The sequence below is a fragment of the Opisthocomus hoazin genome, chromosome 15 (assembly GCF_030867145.1).
Source record: "Opisthocomus hoazin isolate bOpiHoa1 chromosome 15, bOpiHoa1.hap1, whole genome shotgun sequence".
In the NCBI taxonomy this organism is placed as follows: Eukaryota; Metazoa; Chordata; class Aves; order Opisthocomiformes; family Opisthocomidae; genus Opisthocomus; species Opisthocomus hoazin.
The window spans coordinates 8,790,028-8,803,668 of NC_134428.1; the positions used below are offsets into that span (position 1 = coordinate 8,790,028).

Here is a 13,641-nt window from a genome sequence, read left to right on the forward strand (position 1 = left end):
TATAGACCATTAATGTACTGAAACGTGTTTGCTATGCAGTAAATCTCCTCAAAGAGGGACTATTACCAACAAAAGGTTGCATATGAGTGATCCTAAACAAGTTCAACACCCTTCCTGTGAATTTCAACAAAGCAAACACATACTGTGTTGCAGACTGCTCCACTGTTTGGCCTTCAAACAAAATGGCAAATGGATAGTTCTCAGTCAAAAATGACGGAGGTACAGGAAGCAAAACTAGCAAATAGAATTTAGGACTATGCTCTTGGCAAACAGAAGTTTATTAGAGCATAGAGGAAAAGATTTGTCAGTGTTTTCCAACAGAACCAGTGGTACTTATGAGCTGTACTTATACCATTGCAGTTTTTCACATTGAATGTTGCGAGATCCAAGAAGTAAAGACAGTTTCATGCCAAAGCATCATTAAAGGTACTTCTGTAAATTTATCACTAGAACACACTGCAAAAATAACATAGAGGTTATATTAGTTTATGTTATTATACTGTTTATATTCACTTATATTTTTTATATATCCCTTGACATCAGGTCAATTCCAGTATACTCTATCACCTACATTCTTAACTCCCCCTTGCTTTGTGCTGTGTTTAAACAAATCATTTTGCTCTACTCTCAAAACCCTCTTAGATGAGGATGGACACTGTAATTTACTAAATTATATGTATTGCTAAGCATACTGGCACAGTGACAAAATAAGAGCCATTAAAACCTGTTAACTGAAACATTCTCTCACCCTGATGCAGTGACAGCTTCAGCCCAAAAAAGACCAAGCCAAACAGCTCATTTGTAACTTTCTTCTAGCGCGTTCATGCTAACATATGCCCTGTGCCACAGGGGACAATTCCCAAATGCATATTGTTGCATACATAAACACAGAGCTTTAAATGATTAATTTATACATAACTGGGAGCAAGATAATCTTGTTGATCTTGCGCTACTGAGGGCCATAGTTTCTCCATTCCTAAGACAAACTGTAGGTTATACAAAAATGTAAATTATCATATGTCCCGACTGGTAGATTTTATATTGGATATTCTTCTCTTCACAGAGGTCTCCAGCACATGGCCCCTGCAGGCTCACAGATCTTTATTCCTAGGGTAACCTGTGCACATGTGAGCACATTCAAGTAGAAACAGTAGGGAAGGGTTAGACACCTACTATTCATACTTCATGTATGGCTGTCATTTTTAGAATTTTTAGCTTCCTGACATGTATATAAAAATCCACTTATTGGCATCTAAAACCTGACTAAATAGGGAACTAATGACACAGATATGTCCTTACATCATTAGAAAAAGCCATTGCTAAGAAACTTCTTGGCAGGCTCAGCACCCGATCCCCTCCAGTGCATCGTGCCCAGCAGGCGTCGGGCAGCCCTCCCTTGCATGTGTGCAGTGCTATTCACCAGACGCAGCTGTGGTGGCATCACGCTCGCAGGCAGATCTCTGGCTCATTCTCTCCCTGACGGTTTCATTCTGTACTGTGTAGGAAATTTTCCACATGTCCTGCAAAGAGAGAATTTGTTTAGGCTGGCGAAAAGGCAGCTAACAGGAATTCTACTAACTGCCTGCAACTATCTGCAAGGGATTTGTGACGACCGAAGAGCCAAAGTCTCCCACGTAGTGCTAAACAATATAGCAAGGGCAATGACCACAAACTGCAGCTTGGAAGGTGCAGATTGGATGTTAGGAAACCTTTTTTTACCAGGGGGGCAGAGCAGTACTGAGACAGGCTGACAGACAGATGGTGGGATTTCTGTGCTCCGGGGATTTAAATAGGCAGCTAGGCAAGCTTCTCTCAGTCTTCCTCCCAACATTTTTCTAACTCTGTCGTTCTTCAGATGCAAGTGGAACTTGGATCACCATGAAAGTAACGCAAAAGTACTACACTAAGAATCATTTCGGACCTATGGAAATAATCATAACCGCTGTCTTGAAAGGTTCATAGAATTCTTCATACATGGTCTGATTAAGCTTCATAAGAAGTCTGGATGGCAGGGAAGTATAAATTCCATTTCATAGGTAAGAAGTGAAATCACCAGCTAAGAATTATGAAAAGAGTCAAGCAAGCAAAGGCTCTGGAGTCTTGAACTTGTGTTCTAGACAACGGAATAATTTACCACAGCAGAGAAGCAATCTCCAAAACCCTCTGCAGTGTTCCATGAGCTCCCCAAGAGGGGGGGGGTTGGTTACCTGCTCCAATCTCAAATTACAATAATCATCATCATCATCATCATAATCTGATTTTGAGGTTTCTAATCATTGCTGCGAGTGCCCTTTTACCAAGATTTTACCTTCAAGACAGGTTCAAGAGATGCACTTGGCCACTTTGGTTACTCTATAGGCTAAACAGACCAATTTATTCACATAATTCATGTGGAAATAAATGGCAAAAGCTCACTTGAACTCCTGTTCTTCCTTTCCTTCTGAAATATTTTGGAATTTATCTGCCATAAAATCTTTATGAATACACACCTACCAACAGTTTTGTACAGGAACAAAAATGAGATACAGATTGTCTCAATACTTAGTGCCCTTCCTTGAATCTCAGCAGCTATTAGCAACCCAGTTTAAGTGAAAGCAGAAGAAGTGCAAGGCTAGATTTTATAAGAGAATATGCTTTTCCACATATAAGATTGTAAACAGCATCCTACATGACGTTTTTACCACAGAGAAAAGAACACAAGACACTTTAGATGGAATTCTTAAGAGGAAGAGAGATGAAGCTGCTGTGGTTTTCCGAAAACAGGCCAGCCTGGGCACTCCAGCCGCAGCTCGGTCAATCCGAGCAGCCCACATGCAGCCAGCAAGACATCTGTTTCCTGCAAATCGCCAGGAATGCAAAGCAATGCTAGACAAGTCTAGACTGATCGCAGGCTAAACGCAAGAAGCAAAGAAGTGGATCCAGCTGTGGGGTAGATGACATTTGCCTGGCAAGGGAACAGTTACAAGAGTTCAAGTCCTGGAACGAAGCGGGATGGAGAAGGAAACGATTTTCCCAGAAGTGCACTTGGTTCCAGAAAAGAATTCATCTCCCATCGGCAGGGAAATTCAGCTTAGCTAAATTTGCTCTCCTTTTTGCTAGACAAATACATCTCCCTCTTTCTTAACACAAGTATGTGCAGCTCAGGTTGAAAAGCCAAGTCCTGAACACAGCTACTGCCCAAGTCATGCAAACCATTCTCACTCAAATCTCTCTGCTTCTACGCAAAACACAACATTCTGCCCTTAACTGTTGCTCTCCCCACCTTTTGTAGGCACATACCTGCTGCCCCTTCAGTTATCTGAAACTTGTTTGCACAGATCCCATAATCTGCCCTGTCTCACTTCCTGAACATCCTAATGATGCCCTCCCTTATAAATAAAAAATAAAAATACAGCTTTAATAGTTTAGCAAAATCTACAATGCTACTCCTGCCTTCAGCAAAGTCCTGCTCCTTGATTTAAACCCTACCACTGTCCAGTTTACTCCCAATTATGCTATTCAAATTGCCTAGCCAATTTGTTACCTTTAATGCAGGGCAGATGTCAGTCTTGGACAAGTGGCCAGCCTGGTGGAGCACACTCCGACTTGCTACTCCCTTACACATGTGTACCTCCTTCCTGTGGAAACAGGGAGTGGGGCAAAGGGAAAGGGGAGGAGGGCTGTACACACCCAGGTCTGCAAGCCCAGTACAGACAGACCCAACTCTCTCATTAGTACTTTCCTTCTCAACTTCAAATCTTCTTCCAGTCATTAGCAGTCTTTTTTGTTTGAACTAATCAGTATCTTTTGTTCATTCCCTTTATATCAACCCAATTTTTACAATCTGTTGCAATGCTGTAACATTTACTTCCTTCCCAAAGTTTACTTAAAATCAGAATACATATACAGGTCCCAGCTATTACAGTACAGCTGCATCTACTTTGTGGAATTCCTAATGTTTTTAAAATTTGGTTCAAGGCCCGTGTGATAATATCTTAGTATTGGCAAGTATCTACACTCAAGAACCACAAGTCAGGTCACCATATATTTTATGCCTGGCTTGAAAAATGGTAGGTTTCAAAAAGTGAATTTTGGGCTTCCTTTAGATGACAAATATGTTTTCTTCCTTTTAATTAATATGAGGGTAAAAGGTTTTCTCATATTGCTATGACTGACTGTGAGAAAACACTAAATGCCTTGAGACTCCTACTAATGTTGCAAGAGTTATGACACACTGCTGTTTCCCGATAACCTCATGCACTGTTTACATAGGAGTTAAAATGTAAAATTTGTAAGAATTGTTAATGCTTCAAATTTATGGTTTTTATTAAAATTGCCTGTAATTCACTACAAACTCAGCTCTTATTAATGATAGGGTTTATGCTTTGCCCATTTAGTATTAATACTTGGAATCACTATGAAAACAATTTCCACTTTCAGAGCACGCAGGTCCAAATCCTGCCTGTGGCAACATCCACTTAAGTCAATGAGACTAAAAAATGCATATCTAAAGGTAGAATCTGGTTCATTGCCACGTCTGTGTCTCTTGCAGCACCCCAATGCTCCCACGAAGACTTAAATGCCTATTCCACTGATTTCAGCAAGTGTTAAAATCTGGTGAGGGTAAGTTTTCTCCCTTTTCTGCACTGCCTTTTCTGTGAGATTTAGTTAAGTGAACATTGAAATACTTAAACTTACATAGGAATTCAGCAGGGATAACACTACTGTGTTCTTCTAATAGACAGCCTTAGAAGGAGCTAACACTTACATGCACGGAGACATACCGTAACAATAAACAAAGATGATGAATTTCCAAATGGTGTACAGAATAAGAGCCTTTGTAGTGTGTGCTAGTCATCAGAAAATATGCTAATCCAAAAATTCTTTTCAGATGACCCAGTTCCTGGATTTGAATTTTTATGCGTACAAATTTGGAAGTGTACATGTGTATGTGTGCACACATTTGTAGGGAGAGAAGTGTATCTGCACAGCAGGCTTGCTCTTTAAGTGAGAAAGCTGTAGGAATGCTGTGGCTTGCTCCCCGGGGAGGGCAGCAGAACCATCTCATAGATGGGTCAGAGCCCAGAGCTGTTTATTTACATGTGTGTTTTGCAGAAGAGATTCGTACAGAAAGACAGTGTCCTCAGTGGTAGAGCTGTTTGTCATGCACCTTTGGCTGCAAATGGGTAAGTCTCCTCATGTGTTTGGACACTAATAAGAAACAAAAATGCTGAGTAGCTTATTTTATTTTACAAATCAGATGAAAACGTGATTTATTCATTCCTTACATTCTAGATATTTGATGTTCTTAGGAATGTGCTGAGAGTGAGCAGTTCCCTTGGGGGAGCAAACAGGCATATTTTCTAATTAACGCTTAATGATTTGTGAGTGATTAAAGATTTGCACTTTCTTGGATGACAAGGTCAGTAACCAAAGTGACAAAATATACCCTTCTTCTAAGCAGTACAAGTGGCTACTTTTTAAAACAGTGTCTTCTTGTAAGGGCACTTTGACTGAGTTTTGGGTTTTGTTTGTACAATTGAAATCTTAGTCCTGCTATTTTAACCACACACTCCCGCGGATTTCAAACAATGGTAAGTTTTCTGTGGCCAAGTCCTTCTTACCCCTCTTTAACAACACAGTTTAGTCTCCTGTATTCATATCTCTAGCAGAGTGACTGGTTAGAAGTTATTTTTCTTTGCATTTGATTTGGAAAGCTGTATGTTTGGAGGGTTGGGTTGCTATTGCAATCGTTTTGGCAGGATGGTAAGCAATGTACAGGTTTATTTGTAACGTATTAAGTCCTTGGCATACTTTACTGTACTTCAGAGGCTCCACTATTTATTTTTTGTTGTGGCTTCCCTTTAGTCCTTGCCAATTTATTTCCCGTCCTTTTCCAAACAAAGCTATGGTTGTCAAATCCTAACGTTAAAGAATTTTAATAGCTAGATCCAGTTACGGAGCTAATTTTTAATTTAACATTGTTCTTACAACTTTGACTAAACAGAAAAACTCTGCAAATGGGCTAAAGAGACGTGACCCACTAGCCAACACTGTGAAAATACCCTCCTGACTTCAAGGCCCCTGGACTCCATGCTTTTGCTACCTTCGCCCATAACCATTTTCTGAAATACTGCTTTTAAGAAGTTCTCACAATGAGATCACTGGACCGACAAACAGCTTTGTCTGATCCGGTAATAACATTTCCAGGGGCAGCACTACAGTTTGTCCTGGTTAGTTTTTGCCAGAAATTTTTATTGGTTTTCTTAAAGTAACTGCAACATTAACACAAAAGGAGCATTTTTCAAGAGAACACACGGGAGTGGGGAAGACACAAGAGTGGGGGAGCAAGGAAGCATAAGCTCTTCCTCTTCATTTAATGTCATGCCTACAGATTCGCAAATCCTGCAGATCCGCATGGTAAACAAAAATTTGAATTAACATATCCTATATACGTTTGCTGTATAAACCATGGAATGTAGCTCCCTGACATGTTGTGCTGTTTATGCCCAAGTCTTTCACTTGTTCCAGCAAAGCCTGACTGCAGCTAACTAAAGCATTCCTTTTCAGGAATATTTCTGGACTCGTGCATCTTTTGGTTTGGAGGGTGACAGTGGGATAAGAGGCAGTGGAGAAGAACATTAACTGAGGTGGAAGTGAGTAATGAGAACAAGGAAGTATCTTCAGATCCCTCAAGATCCGTAAGTTTGTCAGAACTCCTTCCAACCTCCTTGTTCTAGGCTCAGCAAGCCTTAAACAAGGACTCCAGTTCTCAAGGAGTTAAGGATTGTTGGGAAGCTGCTGCTCTTACTTCATCTCACCACAGTTCCTCTGGGGGAGGAGGTAATGTTCCCAAGGCTGGAGTGGGAAGGGGTATGTGGGAAGGGGTATGTGAGTAAGGTCGTTTACCAAGGACACACTAAGGTTTATAGAGGTCTGAGACAATTTTTATGAGCGTACCATGGCTCTTGGGGATGAAAGCAAAGAACCCTTTGACACCTGCAGAGGGGAAGGAGAAGGGAGACAAAGCTGTGAGAACCCTGATGTGCCTTAGTGGTTTTTAAGGTGACTAATCACATGATGTCCCACACTGAGGATGGCAGCTCCCTTTGTATGGACTTTTAAAGAACCGCGAGAGAGGAAAAGTCCATTTCGCTCTTTACTTTCTCTTTGTTTTCCCCATTCCTCCCCTCACAGAGCTGTCCAACAGTGGAATCGTTCCACAGCATGCTTCCTAAGGTCCACAGCGGGGAAGAAATCATATTCATCTGGATTTTGATCATTAGCAGAGTGTGATTTTGCTCTGAAAGACGTAATGCATATTTATGGTAAACTGAATGGTATTCCTGTCTCTCTGTCCCTAACACTATGTGCATCACATGATCAGGCATGGATGCTTCCCAAGCGAGCAGTTTAAGAATCTCAGGTCCAGATTTTCCAAAATCGCCAATGTTGAGCATTTACTGTCATGTTTCACGTTACCTTTCAACTCTCCAGGCCCTATTTTACAGAATTTCCTGCAAGAATTTCTAACTGTAAATAAACAAAATATGAGTCTCACTTTAGCATTTCTGCAGAGCTTTTCTGCTTGTCAGACCTTATGTTCAGAAAAAGTGACAAACAACGGAAGGATAAAAGCTGCAGCATGGGAAGCTCTGTGGACGACAGCTCTAGGCATTGTGGGCAACATTTTACTGTTCCTAGGAACTGCTAGACAAAGTGTTACAAATTACTTTTTTTTTTGTAAACAGGTGCATTTGTAAGTTGACCTTTAAATTACCCAAAGCTGCATGCTAATTTTCCCCATGCCGCTGTACCTGGTAGGAACTGATGGAAGAAACACATGAGGTTTCCTCCATCAGTGCTCTTTTAAGAATGCTTTGATGTCCATTCCACTCCTCCCTAAGTATTTGGCAACCTCTGCCTCTTCATGATTAAAACTATTATGGAAAAAACATAGCTCAAAAAGCAGTATGTTCACTCTCAAACAGTGGGGTTTTTTGCAGCCAGAGGAAGCAACAACTGGGGTAATTCAGCATCCATCCTGCTGGAAGACAGAAACTAAGAGAAATCTAACAATATGCAATCTACTTCTTAGATTTGTACTTTCAAAAAATATAATGGTCAAATCACAATGGAAGGGTTATTCTCGTGCTCGTCTATACACAACAATCACCAGTAAAAATATCCATAGGAAAATATCAGATGTTTCAAACAGGTCTAATGTTTGACTTCAGAGAAGAATAGGTGAGTGAGAGTAACACTGCCTTATTGGACTTTAACTCATCTCATATTTGAGGAATATATAAGCCGTCTGCTGGTACTGAAAAAACAGTTCTAAGCTTGCTAAATAAAGCCATTATATTCAAACTTTCATTCTTCTATTTTGGATGCAAAACTAGATGTGTCTTACTAAAAACTTAGTAATACAAAATCAACCTGACAAGAGACTGAGTTTGTTAGGTCATCTTACACAAACTGCTTATACAAACCCCTTACACAAACCCACGAGCTACCGTTTACAGGCCTAATGCATAAGTCACCAGGTCTAATAGTGGTAACCATCCTATATTCCAACATAAGAAATGAAGTCAATAGGAGGCAAAATAAAACTAACCCAGAATGAAAGACCCAACTACCGGAAGAGAAATACTCCTTCAACACCATCGCTCCGAAATGCCTTGTCCAAATGGTTTAATGATATCATTAATGATATTATCACAACCACAGTGAGATATAGGCTGGAGAAGTGGACTATACAGTGGCTGGAAAATTGTCTGAATTGCCAGGCTCAAAAGATCGTGACCTGTGCTGCAATGTCCAGCTGGCAGCTGGTGACCTGTGGCATCTTTCAGGGGACAATACTGAGACCAATGCTGTTTAATGTCTTTATTAACGAGCTGGATGATAGCATGGAGTGCACTCTCCAGAAGTTCACAGTCTACAGCAAACTGGGAGGCACGGTTGATAAGCGAGGTGGCAAGGCTGCGAATCAGGAGGACCTTGACAGTATGCAAAAATGGACTTGCAGCAACTGCAAAAAGTTCAACAAAGTTCAAGAAACTGCAAAATCCTGCAATGGGGACTGAATAATCACAAGAAACAACATAGGCTGGGCACCAACTGGCTAGGGAGCAGCTTTGCAGCAAAGGACCCTGGGGTTGTGATGGGCACTTTGAACACGAGCCAGCAGCGTGCCCTTGCAGCAAAGGAGGTTTACCACATGATGGCCTCTGTTAGCACGAGCTGCCAGTAGCCTAAAGGATACGGTTATTCCACTCTACCTGGCACTTTTTAGCCCACCTAGGGAATCCTGTGTCGAGCTTTGGTCCTCCCAGTTCAAAAGAAACATTGAAAAATTGGAGAGGATCAAGCAGAGGGCCACTAAGATGACTAGAGGGTGGGAGAACTTGACTTCTGAAGAAAGCTTGAAAGAATTGGGTTTGTCCAGCCTAGAGAAGTTTCAGAGGAGATCTAATCATGGTCTTCCAATATCTAGAAGACAGTTACAGGGAAGACAGAGGTACTCCCCTCACCAGGATGCTTGGTGACAGGACAAGAAGTGACACAAAGTTGCTTCATGGGAAATTCTGTCTGGATATAAAAAAAAAAATCTTCACTGTGATAAACAACTGTGAGGTTGCCCAAAGAAGTGGTGGAATCTACCTTACTGGTAACACTCAAGACTCAGCTAGACAGGCTCTTGGATAACCTAATCTAAGGCCCTGCTTTCAGTAGAAGGTTGGCCCAGGTGATCTCCAGAGGTATCTTCCACCCTAGACTTTTCTATCACTCTCTATATGCAAACACTTAAAAAAACCCTAATGGGTGAAAATGAAAAAGATTCATAATAGTGTACACACATATCGTGGAAAGCATATTATTTGACCCTTCACGCTGTCCTTAAATCATGAAGTAAACTATTCCATAAACCAATGAAAAAACCGAGCTATTTTTAAAGTAAAATGACGTTGGTGTTTTATTACAATGGAAGACTAAGCAATTTAAACTTCTAGTCCCATTTATTTTACTAGTGATACCTTATGTCTGAAAGGCCTTATGGAAGTTAAGAGTCTCCAACTTCCTATCTGAATGCTAAGTTCAGGCTTCTATACCCTTGTTGAGATCCCTAGATTGAAATCTAGTTGTGCTTGCAAGTAGCCCTGGGGTTTTTTTCATAAATACGTAATTTTGGGTCTTTCAGCTTGTGAGCCTCATTTCCTGATCAGTGGCAATGAGCAAAATCAAGCCTCCAACTTTCAGTCTTGCTTACAGAATACGTACATCCATATCTCTCCTCCTAGCAGACTAAGAACAGTTTATTCAATGATAAAAATGCAGCACAGCCATACAAGCCCGCATTTGAGCTCAGTTTCATTGATGAAACCTCTTACGGTTCCGCACTGGCTCACCAGTATTACTTCTGGCTACATGGCTGAATATTGGCAGGAAATGTAACTTCTTTTTGAAAAGTAAGCACGAGAAGTAGTGTTGTATGCTACGAATCAATAATGTGGAGAAGTCTCACACAGATTCTTGAAGGAAAATACCGTGTCAGCTTTGTCACTGTGCTAAAAGTCTTTCATTGGTACATTGTCTTCTGTTGCGACAAACTAACCGATTGGTATTACAAGGATGCCTACAGAGAATGTTCCCTTGTGTTCCTCTTATCAGGAGTTTTCGCACAGCATTTCCACTTTGAGAGAAGTCGGATTACAGCCTATCCAGGCAGAGATATTTTTATCAGGAGCCATTTAAGATTTGGACAAGTAATTACTCAGTTACCCTACTGATGAGCAGCTCCCTCAGTCTGAAGGCTTCTCGGAGTCATTGGCAGTCATGAGGTTCCTTTCTTGCAGGTTCCCTCCTTGTCCTGTTCGGATAAATCCAAAGATCTTGTTAGCCTCTGTTTCTACTTACAACCTCTAACTGCACAGCAGAAAGCATGTCCCAATCCCTTCTAGCTACATAAATACTGCACTTGTTTACTAATTTTGGCAGGTACAAGATAAGGCATAAACTGTAGCTATGTAATCACTAAATGTTAAAAAAACCCAAAACTTATTATTCCACTCCGTATACTACAAATTATAATGAGACCAACACTTATGCCACTGTCCCATTTCACATATCTGCAAATTGTCTGTAAACTGTTTCACATCGAACTTTGAACGTTCAATGCACATACATATGCCAGTAAGACCAGCATCTGAGCCTGTGTTTCCATTACACAGTCTCTCTTGGTCATGATGACTACCCAGCCCGCACTTTCAGACCTCGCTCTGAAAGCTCCTCATGTATAAAAGATAATTATGACTACTGGAAAAAATGCTTATCTCAGATATACAGGCAAATTGTGTCCACTGTGTAACAGCTGGTAGTGGGCAGTGGGAGAGATACATCTGTTTGTTTATGAATTCTGCCTGGTTTCAAAGATAGTCTAGGATACGGCAAGACAAGCAGGAAAAACTGGCAGAGAACCGTTGTCTTGTGTTTGCCCACTATGACCTCTGTTATCAGTAACTGCTTTCAAATAGCTTATGCCTCAAGATAAGCTACCAAGGTAGAAGGAGGTACGTGGATATGCCATCTTTTCCTTGCCACTGTCATCCTTCATGCAAATGAGGAAAGGAGAAGGCAGGAGAAAGGTCAATACCACTTTCAGATACTTCGCACTGAATTAAACAGAAAAAAAAAGTCCCTCAAAGCACATCAGTTCAACATAAGTCTGAAAAGCAGAACCTGGATATTTTGTTTCCAGGAAAAGCCTGAAGTCATCTGGCAGTGTGTTGATACTGCTTTAAAAATGTTTATTCTTAACTTCTAGCCAAGATAAAATATGGATGACAACTATACAAGAATTAAAAACACAAGTGAGAGAAACTGAGGAAGAAGAAGGGAGACTATTTTTAGTGGTAAATGTTTTCTTATAGGGACAATATTATACACTTACTAGCTAGCAGAGCCTTTAATGCAGTGCATGATGAAGTAGAACAGTCAGCTTTCTTCTTTCTAGTCACTTAAGCTGTAAGCAAAACCATCTTTTGTTTAAATCTCCAGCATTCTGTTTCACACCACAATTCCACTGGCAAACTTAGCTCTGCGTGAGGGGAACGTTTCAGGTGACTTCAGCCCAGTGGAAGTCAGGCTGCTTATGCTCGTAGCGGTTGGCTCAGCCTGAGGTACCGCTTTCTTTCCTGCAATCCCTGGGAACTGACAACAAGCAGGGCTGCGTCCTTCACCGATACTCCCAAGCTTCTCGCTTCTGCTCCTTCAGCCCCAGAGCTATGAGCATCTCCCCCAAGAGCCGCTTCGAGTCCCTATTCCAGCCTAGCCACAAGGCAATGACCACAAAACAGGTGAAGTATGAAGGAAGCAGCCGCTCGAGGCCTTTGCCAGTCCCTCCTACCCAGAAACCCGGAGTATCTGAGCATACAGAAACCGAAAGATTCGTGAGCCGTGGGGACTGTCTATGGCACTGGATATTCTTGTGTAGGATTCCAAAGTGATTTATGAACACAGGGGTCTTTTGAGGTTTGATAGTCATAACAGAGCTGAAGTCAGTACCAGCATGAAAGGGATTGCCATGCCACCAAATGCCAGTTCCTCTGGTTGAATTGCTTGTAGTGTTCGCTGGAGCTGGTGGCACTTCAACTGCCGAAGCAACACTTTCACAGCCTGTTATTTTGCTTTTTAGCAACACATGGGATTCCTAACAGCTGTACATGGCCACTCATGCTGCACTTCAGAAGGGGTGAAGGTGAAATGAGGTAAGGTCATGCTACCACTGTTTGAGTAGTAACCAAGAGTGTTTTGGTCAACATAGTAGTTGCCATTTTTGTGAAGGCTTCAGGAGCAGGGATGGTGTTGCTGGAATTCACTGCAGTTCTTACAGAACAGGTAGTCTCTGGGATTGGGAAACACTGCCCACAAACTCCCACACACGGTCTGAATCCAAAGAGTCACGGTCTGGCTGATTTTTAGATAACATCCAAACCAAATGTTAACAGCAGCTTGTGTGGAAGTGTAACAGAAGGTGAGGCAGAAAAGAAAACAAACGTAGAGCCAGGCCGAGCAGCCAGGCTTCCTGGCCAGCTTTCCGCAGTGGTACGAGCTAACCCGGGGCAGCAGGCGAGGCCTCACGACCCTCCGAGCGAGCCGGGAGCCTGGGCCCGCGCCAAAGCCTGCACGGCAGCCAAACACCCGAACCGCAGCCTGCGAGTAGGAGAGAGTGGCATCACCCAGCCGGCGGTGGCCGTTATTTCATAGGCTTTCTCACGTACTTGCTGAAAACGAAGCTGGAGACGGACACAGCTCCTTCCCGAGGCGCGCTCGCGGCGATGGCGAGCGGAGGTTCGTGGGACCGGAGCGGCTCCCCCGGGGGCTCAGCGGAGCTGCCCGGGGATGGCCCCGCACGCACACGCTCCCTCAGCTCTCCCCGAGTTCCGCTCCTCGGCGAAGGGAGCAGGCTCCGGCGGGCCGAGTCCGACGGGCGCTGCCGCTCCCGGCGGGCCGAGGCGCCGGAGCCCTTCCCGCCGAGGGGGGGGGCTGAAGGGCGGGAGGCGGCGCGGAGCGGCGCGGTCAGCTACGCTTCGGCGGAGGCTCGGAATGGCGGCGACCCCTTCGCCCTCTCTGGGCCCGCGGTGCCGGGACGCGGTCCCC

The 13,641-nt window shown here is 42.8% G+C and overlaps 1 long non-coding RNA gene across 1 annotated transcript; it reads right to left on the reverse strand.

The window, feature by feature from the left end:
- Positions 1 to 302: 302 nt before the first annotated feature.
- Positions 303 to 13,562, reverse strand: LOC142363319 (uncharacterized). The gene is made up of 3 exons (XR_012765655.1): positions 11,933 to 13,562; positions 10,765 to 10,852; positions 303 to 1,520 (listed from the first exon to the last, which is right to left on the reverse strand). It is a non-coding gene; the product is annotated as an uncharacterized LOC142363319 (long non-coding RNA).
- Positions 13,563 to 13,641: the final 79 nt, after the last annotated feature.